This window comes from Arachis ipaensis, chromosome B01, assembly GCF_000816755.2.
Source record: "Arachis ipaensis cultivar K30076 chromosome B01, Araip1.1, whole genome shotgun sequence".
Classification (NCBI taxonomy): Eukaryota; Viridiplantae; Streptophyta; class Magnoliopsida; order Fabales; family Fabaceae; genus Arachis; species Arachis ipaensis.
Window position 1 is genome coordinate 79,666,108 of NC_029785.2, and position 6,454 is coordinate 79,672,561.

Here is a 6,454-nt window from a genome sequence, read left to right on the forward strand (position 1 = left end):
ATTCTATTCTATAATCATTTTTTAATGACGAAGAAGAAAATATACTAATATTGTATAAAGAGATAGAAAAATTCTCATTTAACATAAATTTTTTGCATAACAATTGAGAATATTTATGCAAATACTTATAAAAGTAACACTTTAAAACTTGCACGTAATGCGAACCAAATTTCTAAATTTTGGTCAATATCTTATAAGTTTAGGTATATAAATAATGATCTTTATAATACAATGACCTTTTAATTCGTTATTATTATGGTTTCTACTTTTTACATCACATCTATGTAGGCATAATAGGTTAGTGATTAAATAATGTTATTTCTGATGTCATTTTAGAGTTAATAAATAAAATCATTTTTTAGTATATATTTTATTATTTTTTATATTTTTTATTTTTTATATATTTTTTAATAATATTTTATTATTCTGATTAAAAATTATTATAAGATGTTTGACTTTTGCAAAAGATAAAAAAATATTCGAAGGAACTATTTTGGAATTTTATAATCTTTTAAGGTAGCGTTTGGTGGAGAGATAGGAATAGAAAAACTGAGACTGAGAGACAGAAACTAAGAGACAAAGATTGAAATAAATTTCAGTATTCTGTTTGATGCAAAAGAGGAGACAAAAATTGAAACAAGAATAAAATCCTAATTTAATTTGTACAAAAAATAAAATTAGAATTAATTAATTGAAATGAGGGTATTTTAGGTATAAAATGTTATTAAAGTTTTAGTCTCTATCTCACAAAATTTTAGTCTCATGTGTCCTCACTTTTTGGAGGTACTGAAATACTGAAATTTTAGAGACAGAGACAGCAATTTTAATACCAGTCTCTAAACCAACAAACATGATACTGAGTTTCAGTCTCTCAGTCTCTGCTTAATATCTCAAAACAAACGCTACCTTAGAGACTGTTTTGAGATTTTTTAAAATTTTTCAAGGGCTATTTTATACTTTATCTTGGAAATTGATTTGTCCAACTCGCACACGCAGACACTTAACGGTTATTTGTGCGAGTTAACGTTCTACATCTCATCATTAATGACTAATGAAAAAAGACTTAATGTCACCCACTTTACAAATGATTTTTTTTGGGTATATATTTGCAACTTCATTTTTTTTACTTCTTAGTTTGATAAAGAATGTGTACTATTTAGATATTAGTAGAAGTTGATATTCAACACTACATTAATATTTTAAAGCGTTAATAAATTTCGTATGATTATTTTGTTGGAATAAATAATGTATTGGTCTTTAAGATTTGAGATCAAAATTAAAATTGTTCTTAATCTTTTTTTTCTTTTAATTCAAAATGATCTTCAACGTTACATTTCAAATTAAAATCATCTTTTTAAAATTTTTCGAACAAAAATATCCTTTTTTTTGTTCTATCTCCAATCTCATCATCCATCACCACCACTCTTACCACTGCCACCACCATCTCCTTACTCCCACCAAATACCAATATTCAAATTAAAAAACATAGCATTCAACAATAACAATATAGAATTCAAGTTCAAGAACAACATCTATTACACTGATCTTTTAAATCCAATAACAACAACACAACATTCATGTTTTTTGAAATAAAGAAGAAAGAAAAAAATTAGGAGGGAGAGAGAAAGACAAGAGAGATAGAGTGACCGGGGGAGGGGGAGAAGAAGAATAAAGAAAAAGGAGGAGAAATAGATAGTTGGGCAATAGCGGTGAGGGAATCCGCTGCTATTACCGCTAGTTGGGTCACTCGAAAGAGAAATTGAGAAGAGAGGGAGAATGTGGGGGAGAGAGGGAAAAGAGAGAGAGAGAAAAGAGGAGATCTGAGATCTCTGCTGAAATCACTGCCATTGTTGCTCATGTTCTCCAAAATTATTGTTGAAAAAGGGAAAAAGAAGAAGAGATTTGAAATTGACGTCGTTGTTGCACTCTCTTTCTCTCTCTCTCTCTCTCCCTTTCCCTCTCCCTCTCTCAGCTGCATCAATGGCGACGTTGGCACCTAATCCCACCAGTGTCATCCCTTTTCCTCCTCTCTTCTTTTTTCCTCTTCCTCATTTCATTCACTCTCTCTTGTTCTCTCTTTTCTTTTCTTCTAAATGTGTGTAAGTGAGAAGAAGAACATCAGAATCAAAAGAAGAAAGAATAGGTGGTCTGATGAAAATGGTGAGATGGTTAGTGAGGTAAGGGTAAAATAGTCAAAAGGATTATTTTGTTTCTATTTTTTTTTATTTTACATATTTTCATAAAACATCCAAAATAATAAAAAAAATACACAATACTTTTGGTGTAACACCCTAATTACCCTAAGCCTTACCTCATGCTGTAAAGCAAAGGATAACAAAGTGTCACGACAGTTCTAAGGCTTATACGATAATATATAAATACAAAGGAATAATAATACGATGAGCTCGATGAAGAATTATAGCTCAAACAGAAAACAGAAAAATGCGAAGCATTCACACGATAACTAGAAGCGTAAAGGCACAAGTAAGACATAATACCATAATAATCAAGATGGATAGATATATAAGTATGATAGTCATAAGAACTCTAGCCGTAGCCCGCAGAGTTTAGACCGACTAGTTACATACAGACGATACAGAATTTTTGAGTTAAAACGACTTATACAACTTATCTCTCCAAGTCAAGCCTTTAAGGCAACAAAGATACAAAAGTGAGAGAGAGTCTATAACAACATAATCCAAAATACAAAAGGTGATAAAAGATTCTCTACTCCGTCACCATCTCGCAACTCACCGAGGTGGGTTACGACCTGCATCTGAAAAATAACAATATATGGTATGAGAACTGGAGGTTCTCATATGGTAACAGAACTCAGTAATGTGAGATATAAGGCTCCGGGATGGCAAAGGCAATCCTAGAACTTCACATCAAACTTAAGATCCAAACTTAAAGCAATGCTAAATGTAAAATCATAATGAAAAACCATAAGAAAACAGGGGTAATCTAACTTGGGGAATTGCTAACTAAACCAACACCGCTATCCCAAAACCTTCACTAGCCAAACCTCCAGAAGACCATTTTGTCACCGTCTACCGAACCTCCTTAACCCCAATAGAAAACATAAGTAGTTGCATACAAGTAATACACAAGTAACGTCCATATATGGTAGGTAAATCAAGAATCAGTTAAGCATGTTATACAATTAGACATAGGATGCAAGTAGACAAAGCAATAAAACAGATAGAAAATACATATGATGAATGCATGTCCTATTGACTGTAATATCACATTGTCGGTTCAACTGCCAACTCGACACATTCCTATGGGAATGTCGCTTTCGGTCATGTTTATAAATGGGAACCCCTGGGATATAGTGTCCGGCTCACTTTTCCTGAGATACAGTGCTTGACCACTCTTATGACCGAAAGTATGTGAGCGGGACTTCTACTATAGCCCTCACACCTCAGCATAAGAAGGACGAATCTCACGCCTTACGCTTACAACTTAGCATAAGCGGGACGAACCCGGACCTTTGATGGGTGAAAAAATGCCGGTTAAGAATTTCTGATAAAAGTAGCGTTGCAAGTACAGTCTTAACCGACGAAATTCCACTATCAATTTAAAAGTATGTCACAATTAAGAATAAATAACCGGGAGTAGAATCCTGGGTTGTTTTCCTAAGAGTTGACACAAGGTGCAATTTATTGGCTAGGATTTTTTTGAGTAATTTTAGAATTGGAAAATGAAAAAAAATGGCTATCAATTAAAGCAATAAATAATAACAAGAGATGTTATGTATTTGAAATAAAAGGCCTTGGTTAGGGGAGAAAATTGGGGTTTCTATCCTTGTTGTCTTTCCCAAGTACAATCATAAAGGTTCATTGCCCCCACTTATTTATCCTCTAACAACTAAAGAAAAGTCAAGTGGCTACACTAACTCTAACTCACAAGTCCTAGTCACTTCATAGGGAAGGACTAGAGTTGGTGAGAAATGAGCTAGCCAGCAGTGTCCAATTAAGATTGATACTTGAGCTTCACAACTCAAGGGATACCAATTAATCAACCCCTAAGCCAAGTTGAGAGTTTTAAGTCATTAACATGAATGCCATTTTCATGAACATGTAATAGGAATAAATAAAAGATATAGTAATTCTGAAAAATTAATTAAATCAAAATTTGCACAAATAATTAACCAGAATCAAACACGTACTAGAATTAAATATAAAAATAATTCATTGCATTAATAAATTCAAAAATAACAAAATCCAACATGAATTCAAAGTAACTAAATGGAAAAACAAAAGAAGTAGAAGTGACGGAGAAGCAAACTATAAGGATGATGACTTCAATTGAAGGTAGTAGCAGCTATCTCAAAATCCAATTCAAAAGTAAAACTAAGAACATCTAAACCCTAGAGAAAAGTAGGTATTTCTCTCTCTAGAATTCAAAACTAAAACTAAGTGAAAAGTGAAGTGTGTTCAGTCTCAGCTTGCCCCCTGCCTCTAGTCTATGTTTTTTGGCTTGAAACTGGGTCCAAATCAGCCCAGAAATCGCCCCCAGCAAGTTCTGTTAAGTGCAGCACGTGACGCTCTGTTACGCGTACGCGTCGGCCACGCGTACGCATCGCTGAACTCCTGCACTGGTCACGCGTACGCGTTAGTCATGCGTACGCGTCGCTGTAAGATGCTCCAAATCACGCGCACGCGTCAGCCATGAGTGCGCGTCGCTCCTTGCTTCTCAGCTTCTTAGTTTCTTGTGTTCCTTCCACTTTAACATGCTTCCTCTTCATCCTTTAAGCCATTCATGTCCTGTAAACCTGAAAACATTTAACAAACACATCACGACATCGAAAAGTACAAAGGAGAATTAAAAATTAATAATTTTAAGGCCTAGGAAGCATGTTTTCAATCATAGCACAAAATTAGAAAGAAAATGAAAAACATGCAATTTACATGAATAAGTGTGAGAATAGTTGACAAACCCCACTCAATTCAGTCCAAAATATATCATAAAATAGTGGTTTATCAAATCTCCCCACACTTAAACCTTAGCATGTCCTCATGCTAAGCTTAAGGAGACCAAAAGAGTGAAGGGAAAAAAAGTGAGACTCATGCAATGCAACCTATCTATATGAATGCAACTACATGCTAAAATGCTTCTACCTACTTGGTTAAAAGTGAACAAATTTTCCAAGACAAACATAAACTTGATTCCACTAATTCAAATCACACAATAAGGTAGAAGTAAACTTGCAAGAAGAAAGCTCATGAAAGCCGGGAACACAGAATCGAGCATCAAACCCTCACTGGAAGTGTATACACTCTAATCACTCTAGTGTTTGAAGGTCGAGTTTCTCGGTTCTCTATTAATCTTGCTTTCTAAGGTGTGCTCTTCTTTTACCAATCAACACAATTTAATGCACACATACACATATCAAGAGGTCTTTTCAAGGGTTGTAATGGGGTTAGGGTCAAGGTAGGAATGTATTTGGTTAGGTGGACTAAAATCCGAATCCTTGATTAACCTAAACTTCTCACCTAACCTAAGACATTTCAAGTCATTACAATGCAAACCTACTACCCATTGATTATTTTTGTCACAAATTCATGCACCTTAATGTCTTTTGAATACACATCATATGCATTAATTTAATTATTTCACTTGAGGTATTTTGTCCCCTTTTTATTGTTTCCTTTTTTTTTCTTTTTTTTTTTCATTTAGTTTGTTCTCTTTTTTTTTCTTCTTTTTTTTGATATGCATAAAGGAGGTAGTGCATATGATTAAAGTGTTAGATGCATGAACAAGTGCCTAACTATATTCACATTTTCACATAAGAATATAAAATACCCAATTTTCTAAACATGTATTCCCCAATTCAATTTTCCCACACTTAATTCATGTACACATCACTAGTCTAAGCTAATCAAGGATTCAAATTAGGGACATTTATTGTTTTCTGCTTAGAGTTAGTGATGTGCTAATATAAAGAATAAATGGGATAAAATAGGCTCAACATGGGGTTGCAAAGGGTAATGATTGGGTAAGGCCATATGGATATGTGAGCTAAGTGAAACAAGGCCTCAATCACATAAGTGTATGCATACATCAAACCATGGACATATAGAATCAAGCAAGATATAGATCACAATTTTAGAGAGAACAACACACATCAAAATAAATCATTGGTTGATAAAATGCAACCAATCAAATAGGTTAAAAGTCTCACTAGTTTTGTGTGTTCGAGCTCTAAAGCCATGTTCCAAATTAAAAATATTCAAACAAGTTTAACAAAAATTTTAATTCAAATTAGTGAAATGCCATAAAATAGTGTCTTGAAAAAGAATTTATCACTTCAACCAAGTAGTACATAAATACAAGCAAATACTACTCATGCAAGTTATCTTATCTAACAAAAGAAAAAATAAAATATTGGTGTTGAGAGAGAGAGAGTTGTTACCTTCGGAAGTCAGTTACCGACCTCCCCACACTTAAG